General features: G+C 41.7%; 1 protein-coding gene across 12 annotated transcripts in view; it reads left to right on the forward strand.

Moving 5' to 3' along the window:
* The window catches only part of VEPH1 (ventricular zone expressed PH domain containing 1), a 152,378-nt gene that overhangs the window by 2,673 nt on the left and 128,149 nt on the right, over nt 1–21,556 (forward strand). For 3 of the 12 annotated variants that reach the window (XM_081190153.1, XM_081190148.1, XM_081190146.1), the window contains exons 2-3: nt 16,529–16,609; nt 18,247–18,373. The gene's annotated coding sequence lies outside the window, so the exon portion shown is untranslated. Of the gene's footprint in view, nt 1–5,963; nt 6,133–14,904; nt 15,243–15,430; nt 15,453–16,528; nt 16,610–18,246; nt 18,374–20,062; nt 20,256–21,556 lie in introns of those variants that run through there. The other 9 variants (XM_081190142.1, XM_081190144.1, XM_081190145.1 and 6 more) reach the window with 6 other exon arrangements.

Below are 21,556 nucleotides of genomic sequence, written 5' to 3' on the forward strand. Positions count from 1 at the left end.
TGAGTTGTTGCTTACTTTCCCACTGCTTATTTCATCAGCTATATAGCCGCACTGAAAAGAAGATTGCCTTGTAGCCCTGCAAACTTATATCTGAAAAGTTGATCTGAAAAAGCCACTTGGCAGGTTTAGCCATAAAGCCACATATCACTTACCGGCTAGCTTGAGAAAAAGATACTTTCTGTGGATTGGCCTCAGAGGAGTTCTCCTAACTATTTTTGATGACACTAGTTCTAGTAGTAACCTCAGTGAGTGAGGAAACCAATGTTATCTGAGGTTAGCACAGGCTTTTCTGTTTCACCATGCATTGAGTTTTATAGTTCCTCAAACACTTTATAACAGTCTGTATCACAATCCAAAGTATTTATTAGCATCTTCTTTTAAGAATGGCTTTGATTGAGCATCCAGTTGTCTTTACATTTGTCTATACAGTTGTCTATCCAGTTGAGAGTGTGGTGTAGTGGTTAAGAGCGATAGACTCGTAATCTGGTGAACCGGGTTCGCGTCTCCGCTCCTCCACATGCCGCTGCTGGGTGACCTTGGGGTAGTCACACTTCTTTGAAGTCTCTCAGCCCCACTCACCTCACAGAGTGTTTGTTGTGGGGGAGGAAGGGAAAGGAGAATGTTAGCCGCTTTGAGACTCCTTCGGGTAGTGATAAAGCGGGATATCAAATCCAAACTCTTCTTCTTCTTCTTCTTCTTCTTCTTCTTCTTCTTCTTCTTCTTCTGCATCTGCAAGCATTGCACATCTTTTAAAATTTACATCAACATGTTAAATACATGTGCAAAGCTGCCTTCAGTTCTTATTAAGGAAATTCAATGCAACAGTAGTACTATATATTGCTTATTATGAATGAAGCAAGGCACCATCTAATAAATAGCTTTGCACTTACATACTACTGCCCTCTGCTGGACATCTGCTTTGTCAATACAGTACTGTACAGTGGTCCGCTAAGCTGCTAATAGTGCTAATCCGCTAATAGGGTTGCTTCGCAAGACGAAAATAATCCGTTCCGCGAGTCTCTTCGTCTAGCGGTTTTTTCGTCTTGCGAAGCAACCCTATTAGCGGATTAGCACTATTAGCAGCTTAGCGGATTAGCGGCTATTAAAGGCTTAGCGGCTAAAAGGCTATTAGCGGCTTAGCGGCTTAGAAAAAGGGGGGGAGCGGGGAAAAAATGGAACACTCGCAAGACGTTTTCGTCTTGCGAAGCAAGCCCATAGGGAAATTCATCTTGCAAAGCAGCTCAAAAACGGAAAACCCTTTCGTCTAGCGGGTTTTCCGTCTTGCGAGGCATTCGTCTTGCGGGGCACCACTGTATACTGTACCTAGTAGCCTTGATGCCATCAGTGTGATGAATAACATCATGTGATAAATTACATTTACCATACACCACTAATTGCCTCGCCTGCAGTTTTCTCACTAATCTGTCTTCACTATGAGTTATTATAAAAGCCAGAGAAATGTTGGAGTGGCTCCAAATTTTTATTTTTAAAAAGCTGCTGTGCCATAACAGCGACAAGTTTAAGATGCAATGGCTCCAAAATAGCCTTGTCAAAACTAAAAGACCCTCATGAAGAAGGGGATGCATGCAATAAGTACATACCCATATCTTGCAGTTCCAAGACTTGCGATTTGGACCTTGCTTAATCTTGCACCTCTTACCGAAAACCTCTACCACTATCCCAAATATGAAATGATGCCCAATTTTAAAGTTTAAAATGTTGAAAGTTGTGAATGACTGACAGCAGATAGAGAATTTTGCCATTTTGATCTTCTGTTGACAATTGTTTCATTGAAGCATGTGGAATTGTACTCTGTAATAAGCTGCTGGTTCAGATAGACCTGGTTTGCTAAAGCTTTTACACAGCACAGTCAGAGATAAATCCCACTGAGTTCAATTATACTAATCCCCAGGTAAGTGTATAGACTTAACTAGCTGAGCAAGATGACACTGTCTCTTTAGTTCATTCAGAATGCTCAATGTCTGTTTCCCCAAAGCCTGGTTTCTGAAACCACGTATCATAGTATATGATCTGATGTGAGTCACCCTACAAGTATAGCATTCATGGCTGAACGCAGCTGTGATTGGGGGTAGGGAAGATGCCTGTTTGGGAATGGTAAATGCACTGAAAGAATGTATTAAATGGTTTGCTAGGTGGGTGGATTTTCTGAAGAGTATGTTTCTGAATCAGGTCCTTAACCAGCTGCAAAGTTTCAGAAGACATTACTAAGAAGAAGTTTTCATGAACAGAAACTTACTTCGTGGGCCACTTAATATTCAGTTTCTAAAACCAGTGAGCTGGCCACAGTTGTATTACGAGTAAGAATCATATGTGGACTATATAACATGGATTGTGGGAAGGTGGTGACTGCCCCTAAATGGTATCTTGCAGCGCAAGTGTATGTATGCCTACTGAGAAGTAAGTTACATTGAATTTGGTGGCACTTACCCTTAGGTAAGTGGGTGGAGGATTACAGCTTTAGGGGGGACATCACCTTGCCAACAAAGGTCCATATAGTTAAAGCTATGGTTTTCCCAGTAGTGATGTATGGAGGTGAGAGCTGAACCATAAAGAAGGCTGATCACAGAAGAATTGATGCTTTTGAATTCTGGTGCTGGAGGAGACTCTTGAGAGTGCCATGGACCGCAAGAAGATCAAACCTATCCATTCTTAAGGAAATCAGCCCCGAGTGCTCACTGGAAGGACAGATCCTGAACCTGAGGCTCCAATACTTTGGCCACCTCATGAGAATAGAAGACTCCCTGGAAAAGACCCTGATGCTGGGAAAGATGGAGGGCACAAGGAGAAGGGGACGACAGAGGACGAGATGGTTGGACACTGTTCTTGAAGCTACCAGCATGAGTTTGACCAAGCTGCAGGAGGCAGTGGAAGACAGGAGTGCCTGGTGTGCTCTGGTCCATGGGGTCACAAAGAGTCGGACACGACTAAATGACTAAACAACAACAAGTTAGTCTGGACATGAGGAGGCAGCTCCCCTGGGCAAGAGGTATGGAGGGGAGAGAGGGGATCAGGAATGGGTAACACCTTCCTCAGGGGTAACTGAGGTAGTGAGGTAGTTACCCCACACTGCCTGTTGTTGTTGTTCGCTTAAAGTGGCAATCTCTGAATCCCCTTATACCATTGGTTACTTCCACATTATGTCACAGCAAGTCCAGAAATCATGAATGTGCTGTATGAAAACTGCGAAAAAAACAACAACCCTGTTTTATAGAGAGTGGAGAATTACACAAACTCTGTTGTCTGTCCTATTCTGTTGGAATGCAAAACACAACTGAAATTGGAATAGCTCGCTAGCAACCACTGTAAGGCAATGGATACTAAGCTCACCTCTGAAAACTGCTTGGCAATTTAACACTCCAGCCTGAAATCCATTGTGTGGAAGGACATTCTATCAAAACCAATAGCATTATTTCTATTTATTACATCAATATAATCCTCAACTTTGCCTTCCTACCTACTATGGAGCTCTAGCAGTGGTTAAATACTAAACCACCTTAGTCTCTAGAAGAAGCAGTCAAACATTTGAGATCCAAAGTATAAAGGAAAATGCAAAGTGTCTACTGGAATAATTTATTCATCTCTCTCCAATTGTTGGGGTGCTTCTGTCCTATGAACAAACAGATGGCTTTTCTCTATGTATCCAGCCAGACTCTTTTACTAATGCTAAGTCCCCTTATAAATAAAAATAAATTAGCATTTATTGAGATTTTATTAGAATGCTACGAGTTGAGAATCCTTTTGTGACATCTTTGAACACATTTGGAATCAGGAGTTGCTATTGCTCCCGGTAAACCCAAAGTAAAAAGTGACTTAAATTATCTTCTTTACTTCAATAGTTCCCACAGTTTGTTTAGGAGATCCACCCATACAATTTTGCTTCTCCTCTCTCTCTCGCCCCCCATGTTTAATAATAGAAGGGTTGTCTGATCTAAAGATAAGAAAGTATAAGAGGAGAGAGCAGGGGTCCTAGCATTGCCCATCAATAAACGATCACCTGGACAGCAGGCTGCAAGCCTGCGATTACACCATACATTTAAAGCACACACACCAAAGAATATTGGGAACTGTACAGTACTTGGTTAAACGTGCTGGGAATTGTAGCACTGGTGGGAGTAAACTACAGTTCCCAAGATTCTATGATGAATCAGAACAGAAGCTGACTGCCAGGCAGACACAGCTGATCAAATTCAAATATGGTAGCAGATAGTTTTCAGTAAAGCTAACCAAGGCACTTCACATAGTGTCCATGATACTAAGGAATTCTGTAAGCTTATGGTCTGAAAGATTAGCATGGCATTTTTGAAATGAATTATCAAAAGCTTGGGGGACGTGTTTTGTTCTGGTTTAATTACTGCCCAGTCAATTGCTTACTGTTGTCTTTGGCAGTGAAGCAGATTTGCTTGGCACTGTTAAATTTCCTGATTACTTGTTCAAACCTCATCTGTGTTGTCTGGAAAGCACATGCCCTACTACTTGCTACTCGCACAATTACTCAAGGAGCTAGAGTTGTGAATGAAATAGGTTTTTTCATAACTGAAAATCGTTGGTTTTTTCCATTCATTCACTGGAAATCTGGATACTAACACGTTTTTTAAAGTACATGAGCAGTGAGTCAGTGCCGCTACTAGAAATGGCTTCCAGTTTTCTTGTGCCTCTGCAGTTGGTAAATCTATAGAGTAAACTGCAGGGAAGGATGGGGAAAGGAAAGGGAATGAGAAAAGGCCCTTAATTGCTAGTGGGCATGGAGAGGAGGCACAGACAATGGCGTCACAAGGCAGATGGAAAACATGAGCAGTCCTCTAAACAACATCTGCATGATGGACCCAAAGCCATCCTTAAGGACTTGACCCAGGTCCAGAAGTGAGCTCAACAAAGTTATTCAAAAATAGAGGCCAATCTAGGTTTTTACCAGGCCTATTAGACCCAGACTGCCTTTAATTATAATGAGTTTTTAGGGAAACTGCATAGAAGCTGCCATGGAATGGGTGTAGAGTAATGTGGAACAACAACTCCAAATTCAGCATATTCAGAAACTCATCAACTGGCCAAGGTTCATCCTGAGCTCCATCTAAACCAGTGTTCTACACGGCAGCTATTTTCATTCATTCTGTTTGAATGAAGTCATGTTATTTTTTGTAATGTGAGTTACGTTTAATAAATATGAAAAGTGGGATACAACATTACGTATTTATGGAGATGATTTGGTTCACCTGCCATGCAATAGTAAAATGAATAATACATAATTCTGAAATTATGAGCTTCTTGCAACTTTGATGTATTTTTTAAACAGACAAAATGTGAATACTGCTGCAATTCTGTGTATGCTGATAGCTAAACTGATAGTTCCCCCAAGCCTGTTGTTCAAGCCCTGTTGTTCATATTATAGTTACCATCATCTCAGCTATTCTGTAGTTCTAAGTTTTCTTTATTAATGTGGGCCCTAAGTAGCTGTGTCAAAATCTAAACCTTATGGGTGTCTTCTCCAGGGTATCAGTGGTCAACTGTTGTAGTACAGCAGGCAGAAGTTACTGCTCTGGTCTATTGGGTAAGCAAGGCTAAGGGCCAAACTCCCAGCATCTACAGCAAACTTGGTCAATCCTTGCTCCCAACTGTGGGGTGGTGGTATTCCATATTACTAATACCCTCTGTGTCTGAAGCTGGTTTCGAGACCTGAAAATGTACTGTCCCAGGTAGTCCACCAAGACAAGTCTAGTTGAATTGAAGCTCCCAATTCACTCCCAAGTCAGTGGCAGTCTGCTTCCACCCAAACAGAGCACTTTATGCAAGACACCAGGGTAGACAATGGAAGGTCTAGGTCTTGAACCAACATATTCAACCAATAAAGTTTTTTTCTTCTTAACATTAGGGCACAGCTTTCTCTTGTATTATAAAAAAAAAAGATTCTCAAAGTCATTATATTTTTAATTAAGGCTATTTTTTAATGCACCGTAATTCTTTTCTTATCAAGTGACTCTAAGAAGAGCACTGCCAAATCAAACCAACAGTCCATTTCATCCAATACTCTTTCCGACAGATGCTAACCAGATGTCACCAAGAAGCCCACAAGCAGAGCTTAGAAGGCAACAATACAAGGACCGGGGGGAAGAAAAGGTATTTGTGGCTACTGGTTGACCTGGATTTTGGAACATCATTCCAGTGGCGGGCAGCAGGCAGGGGCGAGCACACGTCCTGGGGGTGTAGCGGGTTGGGGGGTCAGCCGTGATGGCACCCCACCGGGAATGCGCTGCCGGGGGCGGGGCGCTCCCCCCACACTCCTCTTCCTCCACCAGTGCATCATTCCTGTGATGTAGCGAACTAATTGTATCCATGATATTTGCCAGGGGAAGCCCTGAACACGATGAGAGGGTGATTACGTGTCCTATAGTGACTTCCAGGGCACTGCACCATGTTTTTGATCTACAATAAAGGTTTGTGATGAGTTTGCACATTTCAAAAGTAAGATTAAACTTGGCTAGAGTACCATTTATCTTTTAAAGTGTTAATCTGATTTATCTCCATTTTGCGATCTCTCTCCCTAATGTACTTGACAGCAAAATTCAATCGTTTTTACTACTGAGCTGGGCTGAAAGGCCAGTGCTCAATTTTCTGCTTCTCAATTTTTATGCAATGTGTATGCTTGGGCACTTGATAAATTCAAACCTTGGGGACAGCGCTACCAAGTTATATTGTGAACGCAAAGGACTATCTGTTGACTTATATAATAGAGATTATTGGTTTAAATTTTTTAACCTTATGAGAAAAAAAATTGATCCTCCACAATATATTGTAGAAGTTTAGTGAGTCTTTTTTCTGTTCAGGTGCTTACTAGAAGTTGTGTATCATTTTAAAATAATGGCCTCTTTCTTGGGAGATAATATTGAACTAACTTGGTTTTTTTTATTGAATAGCAGAGTAATGAGACACAGGATAAAGATAGCATGGGAGGACTGTAATAACCAGTATGGCCCGGATCCAGAGATCTTCTGCCATTTCCAGTAGCCCGTCATTTGCTGCTTGTTCTACTGCCTCACTGTAATTTTAAATAAAAGCTCAGGGTTTCCCCACCTTACTACCTGATAATGTGATTAAGATACTTGTAAAATATTATCATATTTGATTAATTTTGATAGGGACTGGAGAGCTGGAACTTTGTGAATGCAACCTAGATTTCTGATCCAGCATATCTAAAATGTCTTAGTTAACAACATCAAAAATGAGCAAGTGGTGGCAATTCATGATCTATGGTGTGTTTCAGTGTACTAAAAGAGTAAGCCTGGAGTAAGGTGTTCTCATGCTAATCTGGTTTTCCAGTGGTCGGGGTGAGGGAGAACTGGAGTGAGGAAAGGTGTAAAAACTCCATAAAAGGCCTCTCAGTTAAGTCACAATGTGTTAGCGAAACATTTGGCGAATCATAAATCATAGGTATCATAGTTCATAGCCTTGTGACCTGACTCTGATTTTTGCGGTGGCAGCAACATAAAGAAACCTTCTTGAGATTCCTACTGCCTAAAACAATGATTACAACTAAGATGTGTTTTTATGCACTTTTAATCCTCCCGCTGTATTTAACGCACATGTTCTCCAAATTTGAACTATTTCATTATTAGAAATTAAGGATATTCTTGAACTTAGGGGGCTTGCAAAAATCATTGCATCCTTAACACTATTATTTTAGTTGTTGGTCCTCAAGATCTACATTGTTACATGGGGGTTCTTCCAAGGCAAATTTCAACAGTCAATCTGAAAAGGCCCAGCACTGGAAAAAAAATCAAAATTACATTCTGAAATGGTATAAAATCCTTAATTTTATAAATCAGCTCTGTTATTACAAGTGGATTATGACAATTCCTCTCACTTCTGATTCCCACGTGGTGGGCCAAGATCTTTATATACAAGACGACAGACAGATGAAGAAAAGTATTGTTTGTCCTTGTTCCAATCCCATATCCCCTTTTTCGTAATAGGTATGTAAGAAGCTGCCACATATCAGATCTATGTCTCAGTCTATTTGCTCATCTAGCCCAGTGTTGTCTAACAGGCAAATGTTTTCTAGAATCTTTCCCATAACTTTTAATGCCTGGGACTTCTTGCATACAGAATAGGTGTTCTATGCTGAGCTTTTGAGACCTTTTCTTGGCATTCAGAGTGCAATATCTGAATCAGAAATAATCAGGCATTAGTTATACAGCAGAAGTACTTTTCTCTTAAAGTTGAATTAAACTGTACTGCTTACCTTAGTCATACTTGGGAAGTATTTGCTCAAGGCAGGTGGTCTTCAGTGCAACTCCTGAAGCTTTTAAAATATAATAAGAAAAGTATGCAACATTTTGCCAGCTGAACTGGTCAGGTACTCCAGTAGTGGAGTACGTATCTCAAATGGCACGTCCAACCATGCCTCATACTTCTGTGAGTTCAAAGCATCACCTAGGAGCTCAGCAGCTCAGTAATGCTCTTCAATTAGCACAGAGTGCTCCAGAGTTCATCAAGTATGCAACTCAATTAGCAAAGCTCCCTGGATTGGTAACAATAGTGACATGAAATGCAGTTCTCCAGGCCAATAACATATGCAGCTCAATTAGCAATCCATGCAGGTTGAAAATTAAAATATGTAACTTGATCTTCCAACTAGAAGATGGATGACTAGTTAAATTTTCAGCCTATCCATTAACAACAGTTGTCATGTTTGTATGATGGGGATGAGAAATACCAACCGTGATACTTGCTCAGTTTTACCATTCCTTTGCTGATCTGTGCGCCCCTGGCTTACTGAGAATTGATCTACACTTTGCATGGAATCAGGTGGTAGAATTCTGGATAGTACCACTTCAAATTGCAGGTGGGGAATTATATTTTTAAATTATAGTTGTGAATTGTGCTTTTCTGTTTTACTCATGGTTATTGTACATAGGTGTGTTACAGTCCATTTCAAACCTCTTTGTGCAAAGGCAGCGGCTAACATAATCAACCAATATATACCTTTAAAAAAATGTTTTCTCACGGAAAAAATTGTTAACATGTCAGAGATTATTCGTGTTAATTTACTATGAGCAGGGAACATAGGAAGCTGCCTTATACGGAGTCAGACCATTGGTCTATTTAGCTCACTGTTGATTGGCAGTAGCTCTCCAGAGTTTCAGACAGAAGCCTTTCTCAGTCCTGCTTGCAAATGTCAGGGTTTGAACCTGGGACCTTCTGCATGGAAAAGAGATGTTCCACCATAGGCATGCACAACACATTTCATTAGGGTGTGCATCCAGGGGATTTTTATTTTTTATTTTGCAAACATTTATTGAATGTTCATGCTCAATACTAAATGACACTATTTTTAATTCATCAAACAAACTAAATAAATTAAAACTTTTGAAACTAACAAATAAACTAAGAAACTTTAAAAAATGAGATACAAAATATCATTTGTTGCTGCAGTGATAATCAGGCATATGCAAAGAGATAGTCAATTTTCATGATCTTTATCTTTAACCAGATAGTGAGCTAACCGAGATTGACCAAAGCAGATGAAGGTTTCTTCATCTTCCTGTCCTAGAGAGTCTCCACAAAAGGTGGTGAGCTTGGTGGGTGGTGGAAGAAGGGAGAGACAGGGTCATGAGACAGAGACAGATGCAGGCAGAAGAAAAAGGCTGGAATGGATCTGCAATGTCTGTCTGTGTCTGCCTTTAGAAGCAGTGGTGGGGTGATTGGCACTGGAGGAGTCCCCCCTCCTCCATTGCTGCTGCCATTGGAGCCAGTCACCCCATGGCCACCGCCACTTCCAGATACAGAAACACACAGACACTGCAGATCCATTCAGGATCCATCCATCCAGGTGTTTTTCTTCTGCCAGTATCTCTGTCTGCTTGCTTTCTTCCCTACTGCCACTTCTCATGGAAGCTGAGCGAGCCAGGTGTCTAATCATAGCTGTCAACTGTCCCTTATTTGGCGGGAAACTCCCTTATCCCAGCGCTGTTTCCCGTCCCTTACTGATGATGTCCTTTCCTGTCCCTTACTGATGATGTCCCTTAAATTTCCCAGGTTTCAAAGGAAACAGTTCCTCTCCCTCCCTCCCTGCTGGCCAGAGAGGAGAGAGCCTCCAACTGTGGCAGGGGGTTGGAAGGGGGTTGGACTCGATGGCCCTTGTGGTCTATTCCAACTCTATGATTCTATGTGTTGCTTGGCTGTGTTGCTCACCCAATAAGGAGTCTAAGAACGACTGGGGGGTGGAGCTTGCATGCCTTGTGCCGATCAAATCGGCCGCGTTGCCTGGGGACTCGCCTTTGCTCAGCGCTTCCCAGCAGAGAGGTGACGGTGGTTTTCCTTGCCGCATCCTCTTTGCTGGGTTGCTGCGGTGTGGGAACCACCGCTTGAGGCTTCGTTTGGCTGCTGGCTGGGCTTTCTGCCTTTGGCTTGGAGGGGCTCAAAAGCTGAACATACCTGTGCTTGGAATCGGATGGATACGTCATCAACGGCCCACTCACCCTTGCTGGGGAAAAGGTCTGTCTGGAGCGGGGGCACATGGTGTGGGAAAAGGAAAGGAGCTGGTTCAGTACAATGGCGGGCGGCGATCTCGTGGGAGGTGGGGCTTTTGGATTTGTTTTGGAGGTTTATTCGATTGACTGTTAAGGGGGAAAGGAAAGGAGCTGGTTGACTAAAATACCTTATTTTGGCTGCTGGTCCCTTATTTTCAAATCTGTTAGCTATGTGTCTAATGCATACTCACCCCTTTTCACGATCCCCAAACATACCTGTTCAGAGAGGAAACCTGGCACATCTGGTGCACATACCTGTATGCTCCACCACATCACCTGCAGTCTCAAATGGTGCAGTTTGGATTCCCACCACAACTATACATAATGTGGACAACAGTAAATTTTGAATTTAAAAAAATGACTCAGTTGAGGAATGGAGGAATGTGGTTGTACAAGAAGGTGGCTTGGAACTTCATCTTGGAACTTCAAAACTTACCATCAGAAATCATCCCTCTGACTCCCACAATTTCAGAACATTGTTTAGTCCCCTGTATCTTGCTGAATTGACATTCTGTATGATTTAGAGACTTGCCCGCTAGAATTCAGGGTCCAGGAATATCTTGACGTATGGGAGCCCATGTCAGCAGTGCCGTTTTTGCCGTTTCCCCATAAAAATAGCTCAAAACCGATATGTTTTGGCATTTTTGCTAAATTTCCTACTTTGTTAATGGGCTACATTTCAACTAAAAATCAACTTGAGGCAACCCTTTTAAGATTTGGCTAGGCTATAATCAGTGCTTTTTTCTGGGAGGACGCAGAGATACGCATACCCCTAAACATTTTGTGGACTTAAGTTTGGTCTCATTGAGGGGCAATATTTCAATATGAGTAGGAAAATGAGAGTACCCCTAAACATGTTTTAGGGGGGGGAGCACTGGCTATAGTCTGGTGTATACATTTTCTTTTGTAATGTGATTTCATTTATTTGTTTGGTTTGGCCCTAATGCAAAGAGACCCAGTCCTGGTCTTGTTATGTGTTATCTTATAATCTTATATCTGATGGCATGCATCAATGTGTGGTGTTTTTTCTTTCTTTCAAGATTATATGTTTCCAGTATGATTTCCTACTTATATGAAATCAACAGAGCTTATTTTTAAAATTAAAACATTCAATTGATAGACCATAATGGTTAATTATTTACAAGCAAGTTTCAGTTTAAAATGAAATTGTAAGTGTCAGCATTATCATTATTAAAATTAAAATGCATTATTTGAGAAGAAGTTAACATACCTCATTTAGTTTAAGTGTCATGAATACTAAAACGTTTTTCTCCCTATCAGTACATAATTACATCTAGGTAAAATAGTTTCTCTATTTCAGCCCTAGGACAGTAAATGCAACACTGCAACTCTCTATAGAAGAACAAATAGAGTTGCAAGTGTTTAATAATTTTCCTTGCTCTTTTCTGCACCTTTTCTAATTTTGTGGTATCCTTTCTGAGATTATCAATTATTTTAATTATTTGCCTTAGCCATAAGCAACTGCAAATCCACCATAAAACAAATATGCGGGTGTTTTATTTCTAATATTCCAAAACCACATTAGCTAATACTCCTAGCATAACTAATTTATGAGTCCTATCCAACCAGGTTATAAAGAAAAACTTTCTCAATATCACTATCTCAGCAGCATTTGGAGTGAATTTAAAATTGCATTCATGTACACAGATTGTTCCCCTTTTCTTGCTAGCTAGTCAGGCAAAGGATGCAGCAGACCAAGTAATTATCATAATTTGCTTGCTAGCAAGCATTCTCATTCCTGAACAGGGGAACAAAAGAGACACTGTGCAAAAATGGGGCCAAGAGGCTGTTTCTATATTTAGCATAAATGGGCACCGTCCAGCCAAGTTAAGCATTTTTAAGTCCTGTTGATGTCAAGTGGATTGTTGAGCATATGCTTATATATCTGACTGGCTCATGCTTTAAACTTCAGTCTAAGGGCCAAACTCAACATGACGTTAATTGTGTGGATGCAGCTAACACACACACACACACACACACACACACACACATTTGCTTCTTCTTTGGTGATCACTCGTAGCCAAGTAAGATTTTCTTCCATGGACACGTTTTAACAGTGAGTCTGTAAGTGACTATGGAGACCAATTCTGGATCCACATGTCCTTCCACAGTGGGGACATAGGTTTCTGGGCAGGAGTTGATCACGGCAAGGGTTTGCCAAGCGTGTCTTCCTCTTGGCGTGTTTCTCCCTTTTGTCCTGAGTTCGAGAGCCTTCAAAGCCCATGACACCTTTGGTAGAGGCTGTTCTCCAACTGGAGTGCTCGCAGGCCAGTGTTTCCCAGTTGTCTGTGTTTATACTACACTTTTTAAAGGTTTGCCTTGAGAGAGTCTTTGAGCCTCCTTTGTTGACCACCAGCATTACACTTACCATTTTTAAGTTCGGAATAGAGTAGTTGCTTTGGAAGACGATCATCAGGCATCCACACAACATGACCAGTCCAGTGAAGCTGATGTTGAAGAATCATTGCTTCACTCTTTCATGCAAAGGTGAAGCGCCCTTGGCACTGCAAGGGGTGGGGAGGAAAAGGTTTATAATCCCTCCCACTTCACCTTGCAGAGAATGAAAATGGCCTCCTTCACCAACAATGCTGCTATTTGAATTCAGAGGGAAAGTTCTTCCTGCTGGCGCGTCTTTCATATCCAAAACAAAAACATCCTTGAAACAAAGGAAATCTCTCATACCTGCACACCTTGATTGTATCCACCTGCTGTTGGTATTGTTTTTGATGGCTACAGGCTACTTACGACATTGATTATTTTATTGCATTTATACCCCACTTTTTCCTCCAAGGAGCTCAAGGTGGCACACATGCTTTCCCCCTGCCCTCTTCCTTTAATCTCCACACCAACCCTGTGAGATGGGCTAGGCTGAGGGACAATGACTGGCCCAAGCATCATGGACAAGCAGGGATGGAAGCCCGATCTCCCAGGTCGTAGTCTGACACAGTAACCACACTGGCAAGGAATCACCTAGTAGGAAACCACCTGGTAGGAATCAGAAAGCGAAACGGACAGGACCGATGTTAATGAGCAGACATGGCAGGGGAAATCAGGAGACTCAAATGAGGGCTCAGCTCCAGGATTTGTGTGCCAGGGGGAGCTTTGGAGACGGCACACCCAGGGAACCCCTTCTGATCTCATGTGTGAATTTTCGCATAGTGCCTTTGAGTTTCTTGGGATTCTTGGGCAAAACGAGAACAGGGCCACTGGTTGTTGTTGTTGTTGTTGAGTCGTTTCGTCATGTCCGACTCTTCGTGACCCCATGGACCAGAGCACGCCAGGCACTCCTGTCTTCCACTGCCTCCCGCAGTTTAGTCAAACTCATGCTGGTAGCTTCGAGAACACTATCCAACCATCTCGTCCTCTGTTGTCCCCTTCTCCTTGTGCCCTCCATCTTTCCCAACATCAGGGTCTTTTCCAGGGAGTCTTCTCTTCTCATGAGGTGGCCAAAGTATTGGAGCCTCAGCTTCAGGATCTGTCCTTCCAGTGAGCACTCAGGGCTGATTTCCTTAAGAATGAATAGGTTTGATCTTGCAGTCCATGGGACTCTCCAGAGTCTCCTCCAGCACCATAATTCAAAAGCATCAATTCTTCGGCGATCAGCCTTCTTTATGGTCCAGCTCTCACTTCCGTACATCACTATTGGGAAAACCATAGCTTTAACTATACGGATCTTTCTTGGCAAGGTGATGTCTCTGCTTTTTAAGATGCCGTCTAGGTTTGTCATTGCTTTTCTCCCAAGAAGCAGGCGTCTTTTAATTTTGTGGCCACTGGATCTTTTGCCAAATGAAAAAAAAAACCCGATGCTGTGTTATAATACGTCGACCATTGTCCGCACTTGGAGATGCCAGTGACTGAACCTGGGACCTGCTTGCAAGAGAAATGCTGTACTGCTTAAGCTATTGCCCTTCCCATAAATGCATCTGACAGTTGCTCAAGCTGGCTGCCCTCAGAAGCCAGTCCCATTAGGGCTATGTAGGTCATGCCAACACAGTCTGTCATATCCAAGGATCCAGCGTTTGCATAAATCCATATAACACTTTAAGTTTTAAATTGGGGGTTTGGTGCAATGCCAGCTACTGTTTTTGAAAGGCTCTCCACTCTCCTTCTTTAGCCTCTTGTATTCCTAAAAAAAAAGAGAGAGGAAAAAGTTCAGTCTCCTAACTTTTCTTTCCCTGATAAGAGGCCCTACGACTTATATTAACTTCTAAAAAATGCTCTTTGCTACGTTGAGCAGTTTATTCATTAACTGAATAGAGAAGCACTCATCTCCTCTTTCAGGAAGAAAAACAAAACAAAGAACTCCAACCCTGTACTATTAGAACTGTAATGATTCAAAGGCGCAAATCTACTCCTGTTGCCTTTTTCACTCTGGCCACTTAAGTTTTCTAACCAATTAATCTGGTTTTGGAGTGGCGGAGTTTGGGGAGAGAAACAGAGGGAAGATACTTGTTTGCTTGATTCCACATGACAACTCCAGGGTAACTGAATAGACTGTACGGTTGGTTTGACAAGGCAGAACATTCATCCAGCAGCTTCACATACCAGAGGCAGGGGGTTGGCAGGGGGACTCTGACAGTTGTAATGGATTTTATCAGAATTTCTCCAAAGGCTTGACTGTTTTCTCTTCAATTATTAATGCTTTGCAGAGGGGTTGTTTGCCCCTCTTTCTGCGAGGTAATGAATAACTATTAACTTAAACCAATATGCATTCCTATTAGTTTTTTTCACTGATGAATAATGAATTGTGTGCGGGGTTGGGGGGGGGGACAGAGCCTCAGATTTCTGCATGTCAAAACACCAAAGTTGATTTCTGAGGGAGCATAAAACGCAACCTTAGAAGTTGTGGCGGTTTGGGAAACGACATGGCTATTGCTACAGATGTTTGTGTGTGAACTGGCATTAACGTTGCTCTTTAATATGTGGGCTGGCTATGGCGTGAATTGGGTTCAGATGCTACTGGAAGAGGAAGCAGGCTCTGTTTAGACCGCAATGTTTCACTGTGTACATATAGATGGATTCTTTTCACCTTTCTTAATTTCACTTCAGTTCTCCAGGACAACGCATTTTCTCTCCCGCCGCCTTTGTTTACAAAATGCTGTATTGTGGCAGCCTTAATTTGGGGGCAAGTTCAGTTTAGGAGAACAAAAATATCATTGTTTCATTGCAGAGTTTCTTTAATAGATGTCTAGTTGCCAGTCACTGAGGCAGACCCCAAGAGCATTGAGGAAACGCTATGTAGTTGCACTCACAATGGATTCTGAGGGTCCCAGTCGACTGATTGTGATATTTTGAATTGAACTTTTTCTGAGTTTAGGCTTCTCTGGGATGCTTCATTCTGTCTGCCTCCAGTTTAAACCAAAATCAAGTTTAGCTATAAGTTTGTAACGTGTCTAGAACTGTTTTGGCTCACCTAAGTACTAATACACTAAATATTATGAAAATAAATAATAACTAACAACAACATGTTATGCATGCTTACTCAGAGGTACGTTTCATTGTGTTCAAAGGGGCTTACTCCCAGATTGTATGTGGAATTGTATTTTGGTTTCTCATTGTTCCCATTTTAAGTTCATTTCTCCATATTTTGATATCAGTTTCCAATTTTAAAAAAATTCTTGTGAAAAGTAAGCAGAATTATAGTGCAAATTTTCCCTAAGATATGCATTTTTAATGCAATTTTGCACAATGTAATGTTTTTTGCATATGGATTTCCCCCCAAATATAATGCATTTTTGTATATTATTTTTCACTAATATATTATTTTTATGCACACTTTACGCAAGTATATGTCTCTTGGTACATATTACTTGGCTGGAGAACTGCACTGCAAAATTTGGAGAAATGTGAATTTCAAAGGATAGCTGTATTTCGGTTTACAAATTTGTTTAGCAATGTATGAATTAGGTTGGTTCACCTTTAAATGTGAACTGAATTGAATTTCTCCCCATCCACACTTCCAGGTCAGTGAATACAAGACTTCATGCTAACAGCGCAATCCAGCATGAATTCAGCCCCTTAAATTCAGTGGGGCTTACTCCCAGGTAAGTGTTTCTAGGGTTATATCCTTATTTACTTACGTTTTGTCAACTCTGCACCTCAACCTTCAACTCTTTATAGAAACATTAATTTGTAATTGAATATTCAATGCAGAAGTATTGCAAAGTACTGTAGAAGATTATAAAATAACATTGTGATATTCCTTCATCTTCTGCAAATGTATTGTTACTGCTCAGTTGTCACTAAACAGCTCAGAAGGATACATGAGCGGCTCAAATACTGTAACAAAAGTTAGCTACATTTGTTTCAGCATTTCAGGCGATAGTCCTCAAAGAACTGTTGTCCTGTAATAACCTGATTATGGGCATTTATGTTGGTCAGCTAAATTCGGAAGGACATATTGCCTGTACCTGATCCCAGGTGTTGGTCATGTTTCTAATCTAATGGTTAAAAGGGGGCAGTGTTTTCTTCTGATTCTGGCTGAAGAATCACCTCACAAATAAAAATATATAATATATTCATAGCCTTTAAAATGTAGGTTTACAGTGGTACCTCGGGTTACATACGCTTCAGGTTACACACTCCACTAAGCCAGAAATAGTGCTTCAGGTTAAGAACTTTGCTTCAGGATAAGAACAGAAATCGTGCTGTGGCGGCGCAGCAGCAGCAGGAGGCCCCATTAGTTAAAGTGGTGCTTCAGGTTAAGAACAGTTTCAGGTTAAGAACGGACCTCCGGAACGAATTAAGTACCGGTACTTAACCTGAGGTACCACTGTATTTTAATTTAACAAAGTGGAGTGGATTTTATGACCTCCTTTTGTCAAGGAAGGAAGACTACATCCTCATGCTAAATATTATATAGACTAAAGGCAATCCTAAAGCGATATCCCCCAGGTTAGGGTCTAGCAGATCTCCAGCTGAGCATATTTACTTCTTAGCTTGGCTCAACTGGGACACAGCTGGCTGAACCAAGCCTGGTGGTTCTTAAGCTGATATAAGTGCTGAAAAGCAGGCATTCTGAGGGTGTTGTGGAGTGGGACAGGAGGAAGTTTTAGGCTGGATCCTAAGTTTCTCCAGCATTGTCACATGATGTGGCATAAATTAATCCAGTAAAAAGGGGGCTGTAACAAACTATTTTGGGTGGTGCTGTGGGTTAAACCACAGAGCCTAGGACTTGCCGATCAGAAGGTTGGCGGTTTGAATCCCCGTGACGGGGTGAGCTCCCATTGCTTGGTCCCAGCTCCTGCCAACCTAGCAGTTCAAAAGCACGTCAAAGTGCAAGTAGATAAATAGGTACCGCTCCGGTGGGAAGGTAAACGGCGTTTCCGTGCGCTGCTCTGGTTCGCCAGAAGCGGCTTAGTCATGCTGGCCACATGAACCGGAAGCTGTACACCGGCTCCCTCGGACAATAAAGCGAGATGAGCGCCGCAACCCCAGAATCGGTCACGACTGGACCTAATGGTCAGGGTCCCTTTACCTTAACAAACTATTTTACAGCTTCTGCTGGGATTTAGGCCAGCTCCAGCCAATAGTAGCCCTGCCCCTGAACAGAGTTTGGATCTAGCATGCTTTATGCCATCTTAATTTAAACCATCATAATTTATGCTGGCTTCCATATTTAGGATTGCTCCCTAAGCATCTACATCTGATTGATTTGTTTTTTCTTTCTATAATTGATTAGTGTTCAAAAACTGGAATGTAGAACTGGAGGCTTTCAATGGACTAGGTCAGTCCTTCTATTCCTCTGAAGTCAAACTATTTACCTATGAGGCATCACCAGAAACTGACGCTGGGTAATTTGGATACAGGTAGGCCTACCAACCAGGAAATATGTTAGTGGCCCAACCAGTAAAACTGTATTTTATCATGTCACCCATAGTGGTGTCTGGAGAAGAGGTAAAGTCTATATTTTTCTACGCTGTGCCTCACACCTGTTGGGTTCCAGCTGTTCTGCCCATCCCTGATGCTCAACACCAGTATTTTGAAAAACCCTTTTTAAAAAAATCTTATTTATTGTATTTAAATATTTTTACATCAGTTTTCTGCCCAGATTGACCTTCAGGGCATCTTTTAATCATCAAAAAGTTTAAAACATCATTAAATACAAACATAAGGTTAAAAAAATACAGTCACTAATTTTTTTAATCCCCTAAAATTAAAGCTATCAAAAGATTTCACAGGAGAGGAATAAAACCCCAGACTAGCAGAGATCTGGTGAAGCAAAGGTGTGTGTATGTGGTTTTGTTTTGTTTTTGTTTTTAAATTCATTTTTTTAAAAAACATGAAGAAAGGTCCATCTGGCTGCCTGGGAGTTGTGGGCACAACAAACGACAAGATCCTGTCTTGCACTCCAGCAGCCTGATGAGCCTCTGAACATAACAGGATGCGAAGCAAGGCATTCTGAATAACTGCAGTGTTTGGACAGGTTCATATGAGAGAAGGCAGCCTTTTGAGTTGGCCACACCAGAAGGATGCTAAAATGTACGCTGAGATTTAAAGAAACTCTTGCATATTGTCGATTTCCAACTTTTCTTTTCCTACCAGCGCTGCAGCAGAGGTAGGCCCTAAATGGGTCTAGAATGTAATATAATAAGTCAGACTTCTGGTCTATCTAGCCCAGCCTTTCTTAACCTTGGGTCCCCAGATTTGTTGGACTACAACTCCCATCACCTCTAGCTAGCAGGAGCAGTGGTCACGGATGATGGGATTTGTAGTCCAACAACTTCTGGGTACCCAAGGTTGAGAAAGGCTGATCTAGCTCAGCTTGTCTGCAATGACTGGCAGCAGCTCTCTGGGGTTTCAGATGGGACATTCCCGGTTGTTCTACCTGGAGATGCCAGGGACTAAACCTGGAATCTCAGGCTTGCAAAACACATACTCTACCACTGTGGATCTTTGGGTTTTGCCCATCTACAGGAACATAAGCTCTAACGACAAAGAAAGACATGTATATACCCCCAAATTAGACTCTACTATAAGAAAACCATCTTTATAATAACTTTCCCTCTGTAATAAATCTCCCCCTTTCAATATGGTAAGGAATCTTTTAAGTTAGTAATGTGAAATTTGTAGCTGAAAATGACTGTGTGTACAGTGGCACCTCGGGTTAAGTACTTAATTCGTTCCGGAGGTCTGTTCTTAACCTGAAACTGTTCTTAACCTGAAACTGTTCTTAACCTGAGGTACCACTTTAGCTAATGGGGCCTCCTGCTGCCGCTGGGCCGCCGGAGCCCGATTTCTGTTTTTATCCTGAAGCAAAGTTCTTAACCTGAAGCACTATTTCTGGGTTAGCGGAGTGTGTAACCTGAAGCGTATGTAACCTGAAGTGTATGTAACCCGAGGTACCACTGTATAGTGAACCATATAGATGAATACTAATTCTTGGGACAGCTTCATTAACTATAAGCAGTATAAAGAGCTGAATTTACAAGTGCAAAGTATAAAACATATGCAGAACAACTTGGACTGAATCGCTTCCCTGAATACTTTGGTTGCAGCTGGCATCTTTATTTGCTTACGTGAGTTTACATGCCGTCTATGGCCTGGTTAGTCAAAATGAAGGGCAGGAGCCCGTCGTGACAGAAGGAAACTGAGAGACATGTAAGAAACAATGGCTGTTTTGTAGGAAGTGTCTCAATGTATGTGTCTGATCCCATGGGAACTGCAGTAGACCATACATGCTTTGTGGAAGTAAGATGCTCTCTTTCAAGATATTGTTAATCCTTTCCTTTCACTGGAAACATATTTGTGAATGTTGTTGAAAAGTTGCCTGGGAGATTCTATGAATTCTACAACAATAAAAATAAAACAACTTATGTTGCTCTGGAAGGATGCAAAGGATGGCAAACATGTTATGGCCAAAGAGGAAAAATTATTATTATTATTACTATTATATAGTTATTTATTTATACCCTGCCTTTTCCCCTGATAGGACTTTAATATTATCCAGAATGAGAAATTGAACACTTGGTACTCAAAAGTTACAATTTGCCACGTGTCTGATGGAGGTTTTGGATTGAAACCAGTCTAGTTTTATTGATTTTAAACTGGCTTTAAGCATAAACCTTGCTAGCCAGAATGCCTGCATCATGTCATTAAAATCAATGCAAACATGACATTTATGTTGAACAAAGTCAGGTCTGGGTTGCGTTTCATATTTAAGGTTCGGTTAGAGAATTTGTGATTAATAAATTGTGTAGAATGTAGATTCACACATCTGTTTTCAGCATCAGAGCAAACAGGCCATCAGGTGAGACATTGTTGTGTTGGGTTCATCCCACTGTCTAGAAGCTACTTTCCCCACAGTCAAGTTAGGTAGCCCCACCATCCTTGGGCAAAACATTCCCTGCAAACATATTGCTGCTATGTTACTTTTAAAGGCACGGGCATAAGCTATCAGAATGTAAAAGCTAGTTTTAAATGTGTGTTGTTGAAACCTCCACACAGTTTGCCTCATCTCATATACCAGCTGTGATCTAAGCTGGAAGGAGAGAGCCTGGGCTGCAATTAGCCCATGCTCTGGTAACCTCTTGTTTAGACTAATGTAATGTGTGGTGGGTGGGGCTGCCTTTAAAGATGGTCTGGAACAGTTAGCTCAGACTAATACTGCAAGGTTATTAAGTGGGACTGGCCCCTTTGACCATTTATGTCTGTCCTTGTCAGCTGCCCTGGCTCCCCATCCATTTGTGGGCCCAATTTAAAGTACTGGTTTTAATCTTTAAAGCCCTAAACAACTTGGGATCAGTTTATCAAGAATACCCTCTTCTCCCATATGTAAGTACCTGAACAGTAAGGTCTTTTTTGGAGAAGGTTGATGTCAGGGAACTGACATCGGAGCTAGAGGCGGAGGGAAGGCTCTCAAATGATGCTGGAGAAGGGCCCGGCAGGGAGAGAGGCAGCTCCGCAGATGGGGAAGCAAATCAGCGCAACACCAGGGATATAGAGGGGCTGATGGGGGAATCGGCGAGAGGGCTCCAGGACTCTTCACCGGA

This window comes from Podarcis bocagei, assembly GCF_964188305.1.
Source record: "Podarcis bocagei genome assembly, chromosome: 4".
In the NCBI taxonomy this organism is placed as follows: domain Eukaryota; kingdom Metazoa; phylum Chordata; class Lepidosauria; order Squamata; family Lacertidae; genus Podarcis; species Podarcis bocagei.